Below are 19,704 nucleotides of genomic sequence, written 5' to 3'. Positions count from 1 at the left end.
TTGATGACTTGGTGGGTGTCGAAGTCGGCTGAGGCTAAGCTGTCCAAATATGCGCATTTGCTTATCCTTTAGGCTAGCTGTCATTTTTCTTTATGCTAAGTCACCCTTTGAGCTACCTTTATTTCTGACTTTGTCATGCTATTTGTCTTGTAGTGACCTGGAGCTGGCAGTGGCCGAACAACTGAGGCTACCGTGGCAAAATTTGAAGCATCGCTTGCCACCAATCCTCCTTAGGCATTTGATGTCTCCGAATTTTAATTAGGGTCTCATCTGCCTCTGTATACCTATAAAAGTTAGGAGGAGTTTCAAACAGATGATTTACCTCATTTTCAATGAAGAACAGGCCTTCAAGTTTTTCATACAAGCTCTGTCCTGTGGGGGGCCCTGTTTGCTCAGATGTACTGCCAGATGCAACAATTTGATTTTCAATAGTGGTTGCCATTCTGTTGGCAAATTGATCTCGAGAGATCAGTCTTCCTACACCACTTAGGAGGCTGGGCAGTCCCTCTGATTGCAGCACTGCCATCTTGACTTTATATTCCTCCACCTCTGCTTGTATCTCATAGCACTTCCTCTCCACAGTTTGTACATAGTTCCTGAGAGTTAGTACCTTCTTAGCAGTGAGGACAGCCTCGGTTCTGTTGGAAATGCCTATTGCTGCCAGTTCCTCCTTTTCTTGCCTGTTCAGGATGTCTATCATCCTGTTGGCCTGTTCTGGCTTGTCTCCCAGTGTTGTCTTGGCCTTATGGATTTCTGCTTGAGCTTGGCCCATTAAGTCCATCTGTTCATGTATTGTTTTGATTGACCTCCATTGTTGATTGATGGAATGGCCAATTTTGTTCCATAGGATCCTTTTTATGTCGGCCATGGCAGTCTCTAGATTCAGTTCCTTCTCTAAGGCCTTGATCTTGTCTTTTAGGGCCTTTATTTCTCTGCCTTGCTCCGCTACAATTACCTTTGACTTGTCATATTTGGCATCCAGTTCTACCAATTTTTCCTTGGCCTTCTTTATTTCATTGGCCTGGAGCTCCATTTCCTTGATGGCCTTAGTCAATTCTTATACACTTGTACTGGCATCTGGAGCTGCTGTTGTTCCTGCTGCTTCTGTTGTGGGGGCCACTGCTGCCCCTGAAGTTGTTGTTGTTGTTGAAGTAGTTGGCGGAGCTTGGGAAGTGGATTCTCCCTGTTTATCTTGTAATGCTCCTTACAACTCTTTCTCCAAATCCCTGATCCTTTGGTCTTGCTGCATTAGGAGGTCTAATTGGTCATCAACCTGTTTTTGCTTTTGAAGTTCTGCGGTTTGAGGGTGCTCTGTGGGCTGCAGCTTCAACCTCTTGTTTAATGCATTCAGGTCATCATCTTTCTTCTTCATAAGGGCCTTCACACCCTTTGGATCACTAGGATCATGTCCTAGATCAATGATGATGTCCTCAAGAGACTTTATTCTATTGTCTTTGGCCAAGGAGGACATTCTCTCAAAGTCCAACTGTGTATTGGTGTTTTTCAGGGACTCTTTTAGCTCATGGGCCATGGTTGCCCTCTCCACCAAGGTTGCATAAACCATTTCTCCAGCTTGCTTGTGGAGTTCTATTTGGTCCATGGGATGGATGTCTTTGGCCATGACCTCCACCCTTGTCTTCACAAAATCTGCAGCTGACTTAGGCTGCGGTATTGTAGGCTTGAAGTGACTGAGGATTATTTTTTCCTCTTTAATGTCATACACAGACATTAGCCTTTCTTGCTGGGCTGGTGTTGCATCTATAAATTGCTTGTAAACCTCAGCCCTTAGCAGATCATTCTGATCTTTTATTTGTTTGAAAGAAGCCTTAGTGCTCTTGGGCTTCTTGCTCTGCTGGGAGGAGGAAGACACCTCCAGACCAAGTTGCAATCCTTGCTCCTGCTGAAAGGAGCTTGTCCCTGTGTGCTGGCTGCCCTCCCTATTTTTCCTCGAGCTGTCAAGGAATTCTTCAGTGATGTCTTCTAGTTCTGGGGAGTCTATCCTTTGCCTTTTGGCTCCTGGTTGTTGGGAGGATCCACTAATTGGAGTGGACTCTTCTCTATCTCTTTTCATACCCCTTTCTTCATGTGCTGGGGTCTGCAAACTAGGAGCAGTCAATGGCTCAGTCTGTGGAGGTGGAGTTTGCATTACTGGAGCTGCTGGTAGCTCTGTTTGTTGAGGGGCAGTCTGCTCTTGCTGCTGTTCTGTTTGCTGCCCTTGTTGGGGCTCTTGATGCTGCTCATTTGCAGGGGCAGGCTTTTCTTTCACTGTTTCCTCCTCTGCCCCCATTATCCCTTTGCCTTTGTCTGCAGCTGGTGCTGCTGTGGAGGGTGCTTGTGTTACTGGTGCAGTCCTTGAGGCCGAGGTCCCTTCTCCTATTGAATAAGGCCGCTTGAAAGGTACCTGCTGCACAGAGTCTAGGTCAATGGTTTTTTCAAGCTCCTTCATATTCTTTAGCATTATCTCTTCTTCAGTTAGCTTTTCAACTAGAGTACCCTGCAGCCATTCTTACTGGTTGGCATATCTCTCAATGTGTGGGTATTGGCAATGCCTATAACCTAGAAGCCTGTATTTGTTTCTCCTAGCAGTAATGAAGCCCTCAGGGTCATAAGGGACCCACCGGAAACTGTATGATAGTTTATATTTGTCCTTGAGGATGAGGTCAACATCTTCCCATCCTTCTTTTTTGTTCATGATGAAGGGGCCCAACTGGTGTTTGAACTTGAGGTGGGCCTTCTTTCTGGAGCTGTGGAAATGGGTGAGGTCAGACTGAATCAATTGCCTATAATATTCCAAGGCAAATATCCTCATGGGCACATACTTTGGGAGTCTGTAAGGACAGAGCTCACAGCCATAGACTCTGATGACTGTGTGATCCTCATATAGGTACCAATCACCTATTTTACATTTTTTGGAAAGCTGCAGAGCCTTCTGTATCTCAGTTGACATCCTGGGAGGAGGGGACCTCATCAATAGGCAAGAGACTGGATACACAAATTGGTCAACAAACTCACAATAGGAATAGGGTGAGTTTGTGACTTTGTGGTAGACAGAGGTCCAGAAGATAACAGACCTTCTTTCCCCTCTATAGTCCAGCTTTTTGATATAGCATGGAAAAGCCTCAGACTGATAGTACATAAAGAGGTGATAGATATAGGCCGAGTATTTGAAGACCCCCTGCCTATCCACTGCACCCAACTGATCGTGGATTTTGTTAGCAATGAACTTGGAAAAGTTATATTTGCGGGCAAGGGGTTGGCCAGGGCTGTAAACAGCTAGTAATACTAGCATTGTCTCATCCACATGTTCGCTGGCTTTGTATCCCAGCACATAAGCAATCATGTCCAGGAGCAATCTGCCTACTTCGGTGAAGTAGACATCCAAATAATGAGGTGACCCTGCAGGCTGGCACTCAGGTCTCATGAATGTCCTGGTGACCTTTTGAATCTCCTCACTGGTCATCTTGGCACCAGTGTCCAGCAGGTAGTTCATGGAGAATGGGATTAGCAGCTCTGTCTGATCAAAATGTAGCATTTTGTTGATGGACTCTGGATTAATGTAGAAGAGGATCCTCCTAGATGGGGTGCTGATGGCTCTGTGCTGCACATCATAGTTTTCAGCACATAGGCGAATGATTTCAGGGAACACATTTACAGAGGGGAGACAATAGTATGGCAGGTTGGACTCCCATATGCCATATGTATCATGACTATTCAGGTAGTCCTCTCTCAACTGCCTGAAGGTCTGCAGAAAGTCCCTGTCTACCACACAGTCTTCAATAAGGTAGTCCTTGTCAGCAAGAGGCAAGGACTGCAAGTCTTTGTTGGGTGGATTTAATGGAGCAACACTGAGAGTTGTGGGTGCAGGGGCAGCCATTGTATGATTTGATTTTGAGTGAGATGAGTGCAATGGTTTGCAAACCTCTTAAGAGCTTAAATGATAGGCCAACTGTAGACAATGTCTGAAATGTTTTTTTTTTTAAGTGGAAAAGCAGGCTTGCCTCTGCAGATTTTGGTAAATTCACAGGGGTTGTGAATTGCTGGGGGTATGCAAGGTTATGGGAGGTTTACTTAGGAAAGCAGCTGCAGCTGGTCTACACCCGGCAAAAGGGAACAATGTCGGGCCCCTCGAGGACAAATTTAGAATCTTGGTCCGCGTTTTAACTGTTTTTAGTGTTAAATTATGGTTCCGGGGTAATGCAGGTTACCTTAGCTCACTTTTAGGTAGTAGACAGAGCTTGTATGGAATTTTGACAAATGCTTTAATGGTGATTTTTACAGAGAAATGGTATGCATGGGCCAAATGTTAGAATTACGGTGAATACCTGGATAAAACGCTTGAAAAGCCTGCGGGCCGAACTGTGGAGGCGGAATTGATGAGTTGGTACGGTTGCAAATTTGAATTCGGAGGTCCGGAGGCGCTTTGGCAGTGAACCAGCTGCAACGGCTATGTCTTCTTTTGCGCGAAAATGACATAAAAACGGCTTGAATCGTGACTTTAACGACAAATTCAGAAAAAATAGGTAATTGGCGCCTTCCCGCCGATGACGTCAGCATGACGTCATGGCGGGCCCAGGTACGGGGTGACGTGGCTGCTAAGGTGTGGGCCAGGGTGGCAGGACACGGTGGCGAATGGATAAGGTGGCAGGACTACGTGGAGGGCCACACGGCGCGGGGGCGGGGATGGGCGCTACGTCATGATGACGTATGCATGTTGTAAGGGGGAGGTGGTAACGGGATGGTGGTAAGAGGTTTCCCCGCACCACCTTTGGGGAAAGGCGGTATCGGGGAGGGGGGCTCCGAACAACCCCGCCGCCTGCCACGCGTCCTGTGTACGGGGCGGAAAACCACCATTCCCCGGACGCTAAAGGTTGGCAGATCCGACACTGAAATTGCCCGCCCACCGTTGGATCGTGCGTGGCAGACGATCGACGGCTGGCGGGCCTTCCGACAGATCGTGCAGGTTGGGGGGGGGTCCCGCCAGCATATTAAAATATTTATTTAAATAATCTGGGCGGAGAACCTTAGGTTTAGTGCTTTTTGTGGGTTTTTTTCGAGGCAAGGTTAATCCAAGGGGGGAAAAGAGGTTTAAGAGTGGGTTTTGAGCAAAGGGAGGGGGTTCTTGTGGAATTTATCGGGCAGAGGTGAGGTGATGGCTTAGGGGAAGGCTGTCACTCCAACCTGAGGTCAGAGCAATACCATGACAGGGTTGACCATGGTCCCTGGTGGACTAATGTATCCCTTGACAAACTTATTCAGCTATAGTGCTAAAGGGAGGATATCTATACAATGATGGGATTTATACACCATAGTGTTATTATAGTAGGGAAAGGGGGACATAGGGGATTTAGATAGTAAAGTTAAGGGTTAATATGGATAAAAGAGGTGAATGAGGAATGAAATCACTAAGTTTATTTGAAAACCACTTAGTTTTTAGGGAGTAGATCAAAATGAAAAGAATTTTAGACAAGAAATGTGGCTTTTTAAAGGAATAAGCACCAGCATAAAACCTCAAGTTCTCTTATGAACACAACTGTTGAAGGGATGTTAGTTATGAATGGGAAAAGGGAAAATGGAATGTTAGGCATGCTCCTTTGCTTTGCTGCCACCTGATGGAAAAGAAGAGGTTCTCAACCCATTGATGCTCCTTGGTGAATAGGTTAGCACATTTTCAATTGTAAGGAATGACATTTCTGCAACCCCGTCTGCTTACCCATCTATTTGCCTAGCATTTTTTGTTTCTTCATGGAGGGTGCACTTAGACTTGCAGACCCTTATTTGCCTTTTCTTTTCTCTTGGCCTTTTCTTTTCTCTTTGCCTTTTCTTTTGATTTCCTATCTAGAACTGCCCTTATTGCTTCCAAGGTCCCAGATTAAGCAGTTGGGAACCTTAATTCTCTACCTAAGCTACTGGCCTGCCAAGATTAAACAGTTTGGACAGACTTCTGTCTCTATTCTACAACTGAAAATTTAAAACGTGGTATGATCCAGCTTAGGCTGTTGGACCATCCATCAAAATTGAGTACACATCAAGCTATATACACACAGTGTCTTCTCTTGGAAATATGGGATCTTTGCATCATCAAAGTAGAGCATATTTGGTACTTTCTTTGCCAATCATGAAATATGAAACCTATTGGTATAGGTAGCTAACAAGTCCATCCTGCTATTGAAAACCCTATCGAAAACCAAGGTGCTGTTCCAAATGATGCTGGGGAGTAGACTGTTGTTCCAATTGAAAAGGAACAACAATGGAATGATATCCATGTTAAGATAGAAATGGATGAGATGTTGACCCGCGATAAGGAAATTCAGATGGAGACACCACCTTCAGGAGTGATAAGAGTCATGAACTCAAAACAATGCAATAGGAAAATTCAGGTAAAACTCCTGGTCTCCACTGTCGCATGGAAAAGAGATCCAAAAACGGTAACCCTATGAAAGGGTTTGAAGGAAGCTCAACAAGCAGCAGAAAATCTTGGAGAGCAAACGGTCCCTCGAGAAAAGTATGAAGAGCTACAACAGTAGCTTAGGTACGTCAATCTATCCGAAATCCAGGCCTTTGAAGGGTGGCAAAGGGAAGAAGAAAAAGTCACGAAGGTAACTCATAGGTTAGATATAGTTATCAAGTAGATGGATACCTTATGTTCCTTATACAATGACGTCCTAGCATGTAGAGCCCTTGCTAAGAATTATGCCTTGTCTTTAATGGAACGATATTTGCAATTGAAAATAAAGGTTTGTTAAAGCAGGTGCTCCCATACAAATTAATACCCTTGATAATTTTATAAACTGTTGTAAGCACTATGGGGTAAAAGTTCAAAGACTACTGTGTGAGTTTTACTTACATAACCTTGTATTAGACCAGGAGACTGAGCTAAACACTGGGCCTTTTGTTGGGGATATCCAATTACAGGCATTTATTTCATTTGGGGTTAATCAAATTAAATGGCTTAAAGCCTATAATGCTTTCCAAAGACAAGAAAACAGATTAGATTTGTGGATAAGAACTGAGCCTAGGGATCCAGTACAGTTGTGGAGAAAACATAGAAACCTCATGAAGACTCCAGGTGTAATTGAAGCATTAGGACCCATGCATGAGGAAATCATTCGACAGGGATTAGAATACTTTTTCTCTATCAAGGACCTTGCCATTGATGCGGCTAAATTTCGGTATCAAATCACTAATCTGAATATCCAGCTCAGGGAACCATTTAAGTATGAAAATTTTAAATTATCCGCCAACCTCTTGCATCTCTATGGCGAAGTCATTTTGAGGGCAGGGCCATCCTGGTTAGGATATAGGTTCTAGAGTTCAATTATTTGGGACCCTACACTCGGATACCAAGCCCTGTATGAGATGCCCGAGGGTCAGACAGGCCATTTCTTTGAACACCTAGTTATGCATCATGGCTGTAGGCCTTCACATGAGATTCCATCTCCAGCCTACTCACTCACTGCCTTACACATCAACTACAATGTTTTCATGAGGGCATGAAAAAAGGTAAGCAGGGGGGTGTGTGGAGTACTAAAGAAGGTATGTTTTTGGTAATTATTTCAGCATCTTTTCATTATAACTTACAAACCTTTTTGCATCATGAACTCAAAAAACGATAAGGAATTGTAATAAAACATGTGAGATTAATATGCAAGATGAAAACACTGACAATTGTCATTTCCTTATGCAGGAATGGGGAAAAACGAGAAGTTTCCGTTCCAAAGGAAAGGAAAAGGATGGGTTAACCGTTTTCCTTTTGATGGGAGACTGTATGCAAACAAGGCAAAGAAAATCAAGGCGAATCAGCTCTAGAAAGGAAGTGGAGATATCGGCTTGGCGCAGGAAAGGAGAGAGATGACTGAGGACCGACGGTTCAGCGAATCCCTGAGTATCCTTGATCCTGAAGGATCGTTGTTTTATCTATTTCCGCACTTAGATATCTTCGCCTTCACCCTTATAAAAGGGGCAGCACTGTTAGCTTGAGAGAGAGTTTGGTGATGTTTTTATGTAATTTCTCTGAAGATTGAAACTTTGATCATCGAGTCTCGTTGAGAACTGATCTACTGTAATTCCATTTTATGCATTAATACAAACTTTGTTGCTATTTCATCCCTAAGTCTGGAATAAATTCAAGCAGTGTACCCCTGGAGGCTAAGGGCCCGGCCCTGGAGGACACTTGCTCCTGTACTATTACGTTAGGTTTATGCGTGGTTTGCTTATCAGCGTTATTTGGTAATTTGATGCATTTTGTTAGTTTACATCACATGCTCTGTTATGTTTACTTTACTGAGACAGAACTATTGCATTGACTCTACAACATATCACTGTTCTTCTAAGTGTTAATATAATACTGTCAGTCTTTATAGAATATTGTTGCTGTTTAATTATAGAGCCTCTGTGCTGTACACTTATTACAGAATTCATCTTGGCAATCATGTTCTTTGTGATTGTTGGATCTATAGACATTGTTGTTCCATTCTGAATTGCAGTCGTAATCTTTTATAGCTGAGAGTGATAATTCATTTACCAAGATCGGGTTACTATTAAGGTGTGCCGTGTGCATATATGGTTTTGAAGTGTTGTTCTATACTTCATCATTAATCAGAGCTGTTCCATTTTGGTGTGTTGCTCAATTTGTCCTTTAGGGTGAAGGATTGCCATTTGATTCCTGTAGGTCACGATTCATGCATTTGATCTTGTAGACTAAGGTGTTATGGCTTGCTAGACTTAGTTGTTGTTACAGTTTCAGATTTGCTGTTCTATTTCAGAATTGTTGTTCCATTTCAAATTTGATGTTATATTTCTTATTTCGCTACTCCATTTCTTATCTGCCGTTCCATTTCCTGTCCTTTGTTATTTTGGTGTGAAGAACGATCCAGGGTTGTAGTGAGCACTGACATTTACTGCCTGGCTCCCAGATCCATGATTTGTTCTCTGATTTACCTTAGTTCCATCAGTTTACAAAGGGGTGAGTTACTGCTACTGAACCCTTGACTGATAAATTGCTTAGCTTTCTGAATGTTTAGTTTAATCTTTTGAAGTAGTTTGCTATAAACAAGCATCCGTTTACTCTTGTATTTATGAACACTGTACTACTAGCATTACTCTGGCAAATGATAGCCTTAGACTGAGACACTCTTTGAAATAACAAAACGTTCCTGGATTGGCAACTAATGTGAGGTAATTAGAGGTGAAAGAGACGCTTTTTATAGCTCCACAGCACCCTAGCTATGTATTGGGTGGGATGCATACTGACTTGCTAATGATAAGCATAGTATGCATCGCACCTTTCGATGTATACTAGGTGCGATGGGGAGAGAAGGAAATGTTCGAACCCTAGAGGCTCAAAAAAGCAGGAAATCATGCTCAAAATCAGAAAAGGAAAGAATGAAATTGAAGAGCTCAGGGTTAGCTCCTACGTGGTCCAGACAGTGCCAAAAATCGTCCACAGAATCTCCCGGAATCAGCTGATGAAAATCAAGGGGGAAAACACCTCTAGAGCTTCAACAATCCCAAATTCGAATGAAATGGTAAAATGAGGGGTAAAAACTACTTTTAAGTTACTTTTAACGTAATTCAAGTAAGGTATAAGTTTTGTAACTCATTTTTCAAGCATCTATTCTCATTTCTAATCAGTTTGATGGAGAAATTGAACAGGTAGTACGATTGTCAAGAGAACATAGTGTTAATGGTGAATTGAACATCTCTGACCATTATCACGAGCAATTTTACGTGAAGTTCAAGCTTGTTAAAAAATAAACCTAGTAGTGAGCAAATGTTCCACCAGAGTTTAAGCTCATTAAACAAAGAACCCATCTTCGGTAAATAACCATTTCAATTGCATAATTATCAGCTTTTGAACCTTGGTTGTGTTCTTACCATCATCTCCACTCTTTTTTAGCTGATCATACGGCTCCATTTGATTGTTTACCCCTTTTGAGGAACAGCTGCAACGAGTGATCCTATTAGCCACCTTCTTTACACTACCATGATTGAAAAAAGTTCCAAACCTTACCTGGAACTAGCTGCCATCTGAAAATATCACTCGTTCCTCAAAAAACGAGTCTACTTTAAGCTCTTTTAATCTAACTTGTAAAATATGAAAAGATTTCCGAGAAATTGGCATCTCCATCTTGTTAAAGTGATTGGAAGTGCCATCCCTCCTCTAGATTTTAATCTTTTTGGACCTAAGGGATCATTACACAAAAAGATCGAGTGCTTGTCTTATTCGGCTCGTTAAAACTATTGAAAAGTCATCCATTTCGTACTATTTTATACTTTTTCGGACTTAAGGGGTTATATTATGAAAAAGGATTACTGGAGTTTCCTTTCCGTCTCTTTTCAGACTCTCTAAAACTGAAAAGGACCGAGTTATCTTTTTCATTAAACTCATTAAAAAAATAGCGACAAACTTGTCCATGCAGACAAGAGTGAGTTTCACTATCGCTAGGCTTGTTAAAACATAGCGACGGGTTTGCCCAAAGGGCAAATTATAGAACAAGCATATGTTATCCTCCTCAATCTTGATAAAAATAAAGAGGTACTGGTCAGCAATGACTGGGGATTAATTGGGAAGAAAACTTGAAGAAACTTTTTTGGTAGCAGGTCGCTCTTGAACATGACACTTTCACTCCATCACCATGATTGAGTTGGGTTGGATTATTCCATTCACCAGTCATATCACCATCGGTCCTTCATACCATCCATTTTTTGAGTTAACGCTACCAATCCATTTCACTGTTGTCGATATGTTCAATAGAAGTCACTCAGAGAATTCACCAATCCAACTTATGTCTCATCCGCTACAATACCTTCACGCTTCATTCTTTCATGACCACTGGCCTAAACATTGTATCATCAGATTGTTTTCACCTCGACAAAATCATTTGCTCCGTTTCATGTCGTAGATGTGGGATTCATTAAGGCCCTCCTATGACAGGTCACATCTTTCGACATCGGCTCATTATCCAAGAAGTTGACTTAGGAACAACCCTTTCAGTACTTTGAAGCTTACATGCCTCAATGACAATTTTCTCACTTTTGGCAATAGGTTTATATCAATGGCCTTCGACCGAAAAAATTTGCATGGTGTTTGACATCGACTCATGTATTCACACCAAGTGAATTGTACTACACTACCTTGAGGGTCATTATCATTATCGGTGATTCCTCTCACGCCTGTTAACAGCTTACATCATTGGCTGGTAATCAGGCAATGTCTTTCCATTTTAGACACCAGAACATCTTTTCACATGGATCGACTTGTACTTCGGGCGAAGATTGAACGATTTTTAAGACCCCGGATCTAGTTTCATCCATCCGGGCTACGATATATTCAGGAAAATAAAGACATCAAATGTACATCATAGTTGCACAGATAATCATCCAAGCTAAGGGATGATGGCTCTACCAGAATCATCAGTCTGCTATACAGACGGTTGTCTGTCCTATGTACATGAAAACGAATTTTTATAAAGTTGAGAATGGGAATGCCCGCCCGCCTCAACTAGATCATGAAAATATTATGAAGATAATTTATTTTATTGTATCTTATTACAGGCTGCGTTCTAGTTCGAAAAACCTCGGATCCTCATGATAAACCATTTCACTTGTCATCAGAAGATTTACGACCTCATGCTTTAGGGCGAAACTGTTATAGACATATTTGGGCACTGTAAACCCAATCTCATATTTCCATAAACCAAGGGCTTCTAAGCCCCTAAAAGTGTTGTTTCATACCCTAAAGGAACAAGTTTAGCTGATTACATCATCTCCCAGAAGTTCTCCATGAAAAACTACTCAAAACTGGTCAAAACTGGACCATACAGACTACTCAGTGCTAAGGGTGCGATGCATCTCATCTACCACATGCAAAAAGTGCGATGCATACTAAAAAGCCCTTCTGTAGAGTGCGATGAGAGAGAGTAGACAAATGGCAGAGGCAGTTGGCCAGGTGGAAACCCAGAGAATCTTCTAGAAACTTCCAATTTGACACTTGCCTCCCTGAATTCTCCAGGGACGAGTAAGAGATCATGAAATCTCCAAGTGGAACCAAGAACTATCAGAGAGAGGACACTAATCAAAATCCCAAAAGTTGACTCACCCACCTGCCAATATCTATATATGGATCCCTCATCCTAGAGATCCAGAGGCTGGAATTTTGTATTTTGTATGGAAGTGCTATTGGTTTCATTGTGCAACATTGTATTGTTGGGTGATCTAAGCTTTTCATGAGGTGAAGAGGGCTTTCATGCTGGGAGGATGGCATTGGGTCGAACCAATGGGTTGTAATCCTCTATTCTACTACTTCTATCAATAAAGCTATTTCAGTTTTCCTCCATATTCTTGTATATCTTTGAATCTTGTATTGATATATGCATTTGTATGGTTAATATACATCTAATCCTATATTGTTTTTGGTTATAGATCTCTATGCTTTGATGGTATCATGTTGCTTTGACTCTACAGGTATTATTTGATGTGGGATAAGTAATGAAGGAGTGGTAAAGCTTTGTCAAAGGAGGGTGGAAACAAGCAAGGAGCCAAGCAAAAGATTGAGGTTGGTATTCTCTGCTTCTCTCTCATCTATATCTCATAAAGGAAAACACAAGTAACTTTAGTTTGTTTGTTTCTAAGATAGATACCTATCTTAGTGGGACTAGCAGCTCTAAATGGACACTAGTTTTCCTCCCAGCATGAAAGCCCTCTTCACCTCATGAAAAGCTTAGATCACCCAACAATACAATGTTACACAGAGAAACCAACAACAGTTCCTTACAAAATACAAAATTCTAGCCTCTAGATCTCTAGAATGAGGGATCCATCTATAGATATTTTTAGGTGGGTGAGTCAACTTCTAGGATTTTGATTAGTGTCCTCTCTCTGATAGTTCTTGTTTCCACTTGGAGATTTCATGATCTCTTACTCATCCCTGGGTGAATTTAGGGAGGCAAGTGTCAAATGGGTAGGTTCTAGAAGATTCTTTGGGTTTCCACCTAGCCAATTGCCTCTGCCATTTGCCTGCTCTCATTCATCACACCCTACAGAAGGGACTTTTAGTATGCATCACACTTTTTTCATGTGGTAGGTGAGATGCATCACACCCTTAGTACTGAGCAGTCTGTATGGTCCAGTTTTGACTAGTTTTGAGTAGTTTTTCATGGAGAACTTCTCGGAGATGATGTAATCAGCTGACCTTGTTCCTTTAGAGTATGAAACAACACTTTTAGGGGCTTAGAAGCCCTTGGTTTATGGACATATGAGATTGGAGTTACAGTGCCCAAATATGTCTATAACAGTTGCCCCCTAAAGCATGAGGTCGTAAATCTTCTGATGTCGGGTGAAATGCTTTATCATGAGGATCCGAGGTTTTTCAAATTGGAAGGCGACCTGTAATAAGATACAATACAATACATTATCTTCATAATATTTTCATGATCTAGCTAAGGTGGGCATTCCCATGCTCAGCTCTATAAATTCATTTTCATGTACATAGGACAGACAACCGTCTGTATGGAAGACTGATGATTCTGGTAGAGCCATCATCCCTTAGCTTGGATGATTATCTGTGCAGCTATGATGTACATTTGATGTCTTTGTTTTCCTGAATATATCGTAGCTCAGATGGATAAAACTAGATCCGAGGTCTTCAAACTCATTCAATCTTTGCCCGAGGTATAAGTCAATCCATGTGAAAAGATGTTCTGGTGTCGAACATGGAAAGACATCGCCTGATTACCAGCCAATGATGTAAGCTGTTAACAGGTGTGAGAGGAATCACTGGTAATGATAATGACCCTCAAGGTACTATAGTACAATTCACGTGGTGTGAATACATGAGTCGATGTCAAACACCACGCAAAATATTTTGGTCGAAAGCCATTGATGTAAACCTATCACCGGAAGTGAGAAACTTTCCATTGAGGCATGAAAGCTTCAAAGTACTGAAAGGGTTGTTCCTAAGTCGACTTCTTGGATAATGAGCTGATGTCGACAAGAGGTGACCCGTCATAGGAGGGCCTTAATGAATCCCACATCTGCGACATGAAACAGAGCAAATGATTTTTTGGAGGTGAAAACGATCTGATGATACGAGGTTCAGGGTCGCGATCATGAAAGAATGAAGCATGAAAGTATTGTAGCGGATGAGACATAAGATGGGTTCGTGAATTCTCTGAGTGACTTCTCTTGAACATATCGACGACATAGAAATGGATTGGTAGTATTAACCCCAAAAATGGATGGTACAGAGGACCATTGGTGATATGACCGGTGAACGGAATAACCCAACCTGACTCAATCATGGTGATGGAGTGAAAGTGTCATGTTCAAGAGTGACATACTACCAATAAAGTTTCTTCAAGTTTTCTTCCAATTTCTTCCCAGTCATTGCTGACTAGTACCTCTTTATTTTTGTCAATCTTGAGGAGGATAACATATGCTTGTTCTATAATTTTCCCTTTGGGAAAACCTGTCGCTATGTTTTAATGAGCCTACCAACAATGAAACTCGCTCTTGTCTGCATGGACAATTTTGTTGCTATTTTTTAACGTTTTAATGACAAAGATAATTCAGTCCTTTTCAATTTTAGAGAGTCTAAAAAGAGACGGAAAGGAAACTCCAGTAATCCTTTTTCATAATATAACCCCTTAAGTCTGAAAAAGTATAAAATAATATGAAAGGGATGACTTTTCGATAGTTTTAATGAGCTGAACAAGACAAGCGCTCGATATTTTTGTGTAATGATCCCTCAGGTCCAAAAAGATTAAAATCTAGAGGAGGGATGGCACTTCCAATCACTTTAACGAGTTGGAGAGGTCAATTTCTCGGCAATCTTTTCATATTTTATGAGTCAGATTAAAAGAGCTTAAAGTAGACTTGTTTTTTGAGGAACGAGTGATATTTTCAGATAGCAGCTGCTTCCAGGTAAGGTTTGTAACTTTTTTCAATCATGGCAGTGTAAAAAGGTGGCTAATAGGATCACTCATCGCATCTGTTCCTCAAAAGGGGTAAACAATCAAATGGAGGCATATGATCGGCTAAAAAAGAGTGGCAGTGATGGTAAGAACATGACCAAGGTTCAAAAACTGATAATTATGTGATCGCAATGGTTATTTACTGAAGGTGGGTTCATTTTTTAATGAGCTTAAACTCTGGTGGAACATATGCTCACTGCTAGGTTTATTTTTTAACGAGCTTTAACTTCACGTAAAACTGCTCATGCTAGTCATATAATAAGGATGTCTCATCAGTAGGTTCATTTTTTAGGGAGCTTGCCCCATTCACAACTTTGCTCCAGATCCTTTCGTCATGCAAGCTAGGAGTGACCAACCTACGAGTCTAAAGGGTTAAGAGCCTACAAACTAAGAAAATAAATGGTCACTTTTCACTTGCATGCAAAAGGGTTTGTATGCCCCAGGTATAAAGTAAAGTTTCCAGGTCACCATATGGAAGTTTCTCGCACTAGCAAGATTGTTCCATCCACGTCACAGACAAAACACTTCCTTGGCAATGTCCATCGAAATGGACAAAGGTGACTATTGTCAGTGCCAATCACATAACCTTGACGAGGGAATCTTATTCCAGTCTAATCCCATTTTCCTAAATGGACGGGTGTGTCAGACTAGTCATATATCCTTCGCAGAAACCTACTCTATACCTAAAGTTTTCTTGCCGAAGCAGACCAGGGTGAATGCCCTCTGGGTTTCAGTCACAATCACCGAATCACTCGCGCTCATCAAGTGGATGGACTGGAGATTGATGAGACATTCCTTGCATAAAAAGACCAGTTAGGGATGGCATTTGACTAACAGTTGTGTTTGAACCAGGGAATGAAAGCTGGTCAACTAGGTGGACCACTCTGCCTTCATGCAGAAAATACATCACTCGAAAGAGTGAGGAAACAGTAGCTCCCGTGCTATAAATGTAGTCACATCCAAGGAGTATATTGTAATATAAAGGTCCTTGGACTACCATTATGTTTAGATGAACAATTTTCCTTCTCAATGTAATAGGCAAATCTAGAAGGATCCCTAATGGTCGACTGGTTCCTTTGTCGAAGCCTGTCAGATTTCGAATCTCAAGCAGAAGCAATGGCAAACCAAGCGCTTTCCAAGCAGTTGAGGAAAGGATACTCACAGAAGCCCCTTCATCTATAATAGTACCAACCATGATCATTCTATAAGCTTGTACAATGATTCAGAGTGGTACATTAGATGGTAGGCAAGGTCTGCCTAGTAGATTCCAATCAAAGGAAACGACTAAATCTCTTGGAGGTGGGACCGAATAAACAGTCGGATAAATCTCTGACGAACTTCCTTCCTGTGGTAAAGGAATGGGTAGATTACCCCCATGTTCATTAGAGTCTATTTTTACGAAAAGAATTTGAAAAGTTTCGTTCTCATTCTCTTTGGTGACAGTATCATCTGAAGGTGGACCTTCTAAAGACAAGACTGTGTCGACTGCTGTCTTGACCTGTTGACTTTGGTCCGGTGTGGACTCATAGGGTTTTCCTTTAATGATAAGTGCTTTGATTGACAACAAAGGTGTGTCAGTCGAATTTTCAACTAGCGATGGACTCAACAAGAGTTTCTTGTATCCAGGAGGAAGTCGCTGTGGTGAAGCAAGACGGTTATCCAAGACTCTTTTAGCTTCGTCCAGGAAGGGACAATGGTGGAGGGCATGATCGCCTTCACACATCTTACAAGGAAAATTAGATCTTCCTTTTTTTCTATTAACTTTGTTTTCACTAGTTGACGGTGTACTTTCAACATGATCGTCAGAGATTGAGGACACCAGATTGTGCAAGCGGGGAGACCAGTCCCTTAATATCCGTGGGATGCAAGGAAAATCTCGATGATAGTGGTCTCCTTTGCAAATGACACATGGAGATTTAGGTTTGGATGGTGCAGTGTGTGGATTTTTGCCAAACGATGCATGGTTTCCTCCTTTCATTGTTGGCTTCTTCTTCTTCTTCTCCTTCCCTTTCTTCTTCTTCTCAATTACTTGGTTTTTAGTTTCACTAGCCTCACCAAGCGAAGAGGAAGAAGGAGAGGGCGTAACAAACGAAGTAGAAGGTTGGGGGGTAACTCTAATATCATCTAGTTGTCAATTTGATTGCTCAAGAATCACAGTGTTTTGAACGATAGAGGTCGAGAAAAGCCATACTAGCAGACCAATTGTAAGCCCGGGAAGGGATAATGTAGCCATATGAGGTGCTCCAACATCTTCCCAAGAGGAGAAGGTACTAGGATTCCCCCCAAGGGGAAATCCTTGATTGGTGGACTCCATTTTCTCAACCTAAGACCAACGAGGGAATAGTGATGTTATTCCGATTAAAATAAATTTTACGACGCTTTGACACAACTTGCTTTTTCAATTTTTAAGAGTCGAGAAAAAGCTAAAGATGACTCTAGTCACCTTCGATTTTTAATGAGCGTGAAGTGACAACTTCTTAGATGGACCTTTTCTTTTAAGGAGTCTGGAAAGGAACTAAAGTGACTACTCTAGAAATCTAGACAGAGGGATTACCAAACCAATTGCAAAACTGCGGAATACTTTTTACGGTATGGCAATCAATCTTCCTGGATGCTGTGTTCAGTGCATTGCAATCAATAGGGCGGTAGACACGGCGTCCTGAGGATAAAGGATATAGCCTATTGTGGTCTCCCAATATATACTCGATGGTACGTGGGAGCACAAGTCCATACTGGCACTTGTTGTCTCAAAGAGAAGGAATCACCCAACCTACGATGAAAGTGATAGTTACCAGGATTTACGATGCTGGAAAACGTCTCTAGCCTAGACTTCTAGATGTTGTGCATTAGGTTCCAAAGCATTTTTATGTTCATTGAAATTTATTTTACAGTTGATATTTTACCACGTGATGTAGATATACAATTCCTAAATATGAAATCTAAGATGATAAACAGTCATCTACTTTCTTTTTGCAATGAAAATCCTAGCTACTAAGGAAACAAAAGTAAAATCCTTTCAACATAGAGCAGAGAGCACACACTAAGATGCACTATCCTAAATCAATTTACAGAAGCAATCTAAATGCAAATGCACATGCATGTATTTGTTTCCCGCTTTCTTAGTGTGTGAATGACAAAAAGAATGCTAAGTACATATCTGAACTATTTTTCTTTCGAAGCGACAGTACTAACAATTTTCTTTTCAAGAAAACGAAAGGAAGACTAAGACGACACTTTCAATTTCGACTTGAAAACTACTTTCGACAATTGAAATACTATTAATTCAAATCAGATACAATGGAAAAAGTGTAATCGACTATCAAAAAGAGGAAGACTCTTTTCTTTGACTGAAAACGACACTTGCGACACTTTCAAATCAAAAGACGATAGTTCGATTAAGCTACTATTTGCCAAGGAGAACTGTAAATGATGAAAAATACATAAAAACATTCACAATTCTTTATCAATGGAGGCTGAATAATGCAAAGGAAGGGAGTTTCAACAATGATATACTGATCACAAATAGAAAAACTACTGAATAAAGCTGAAGACAATGAAGAAAAAACCAAAATCTGGAGGTAGAAACAGTCTTACCTGATCATCGCACCTATAACACAGGGAAATAGGGATGCATCTCACCTACAACACACGGGAGGTGCAATGCATCCAGACTGCCAATGAGAGATAGTGCAATGGTCTAGGAATGAGACTGAGCATGGTTTTTGCTCACATTTTGCAGCTAAGTTCAGGGGTTTAGGCTGAGCTAATGATAGGTAGTAAACACAAAGTATAGGGGCTGATCTAATGACGTTACTTGAGCTACCACCAGGGCACTTAGGATGTTTGCAAGTCAGTTGTTCAGTTCATAAACAAACCTAAATATTGACTGAAGCAACGTTGATATACTTTGCACTTGCATAGAAAATGAAGTTCGAAGGCTAGCTGGCTTAACTTCAAGCTCCATTTGTAGTTTATAAAGCAAACAAGCTATTTTCTCCCCAGTGGTGTCGCCATTTTGTTATCAGGAAAACTAGTGTCCATTCAGAGCTGCTAGTTCCACTAAGACGGGTGGCTATCTTAGAAACAAACAAACTAAAGTTACTTGTGTTTTCCTTTATGAGAGATAGATGAGAGAGAAGCAAAGAGTACCAACCTCAATCTTTCGCTTGGCTCCTTGCTTGTTTCCTCCCTCCTTTGACAGAGCTTCGCCACTCCTTCTTTACTTGTCCCACTTCAAAAAACACCTGTAGAGTCAAAGCAACATGATACCATCAAAGCATAGAGATCTGTAACCATAAACAATATAGGATCAAATGTATATTAACCATACAAATGCATATATCAATACAAGATTCAGAGATATACAAGAATATGGAGGAAAACTCAAATAGCTTTACTGATAGAAGAAGTAGAAGGAGAATTACAACCAATTGATCTGACCCACCACCATCCTCCCAACATGAAAGCCCTCTTCACCTCATGAAAATCTTAGATCACCCAACAATATAATGTTACACAGAGAAACCAACAACACTTCCTTACAAAATACAAAATTCCATCCTCTGGATATCTAGGATGAGGGATCCATATATAGATATTTTCAGGTGGATGAGTTTTCTTCTGGGATTTTGATTAGTGTCCTCTCTCTGATAGTTCTTGGTTCCACTTGGAGATTTCATGATCTCTTACTCATTCCTGGGCGAATTCAGGGAGGCAAGTGTCAAATGAGCAATTT

The sequence above is a fragment of the Pinus tabuliformis genome, chromosome 1_1, assembly GCF_031772625.1.
Source record: "Pinus tabuliformis cultivar Carrire ecotype Pingquan chromosome 1_1, CPIR1, whole genome shotgun sequence".
NCBI lineage: Eukaryota > Viridiplantae > Streptophyta > Pinopsida > Pinales > Pinaceae > Pinus > Pinus tabuliformis.
The sequence above is the reverse complement of the archived record's forward strand: the minus strand, read 5'-3'. Positions refer to the sequence as shown.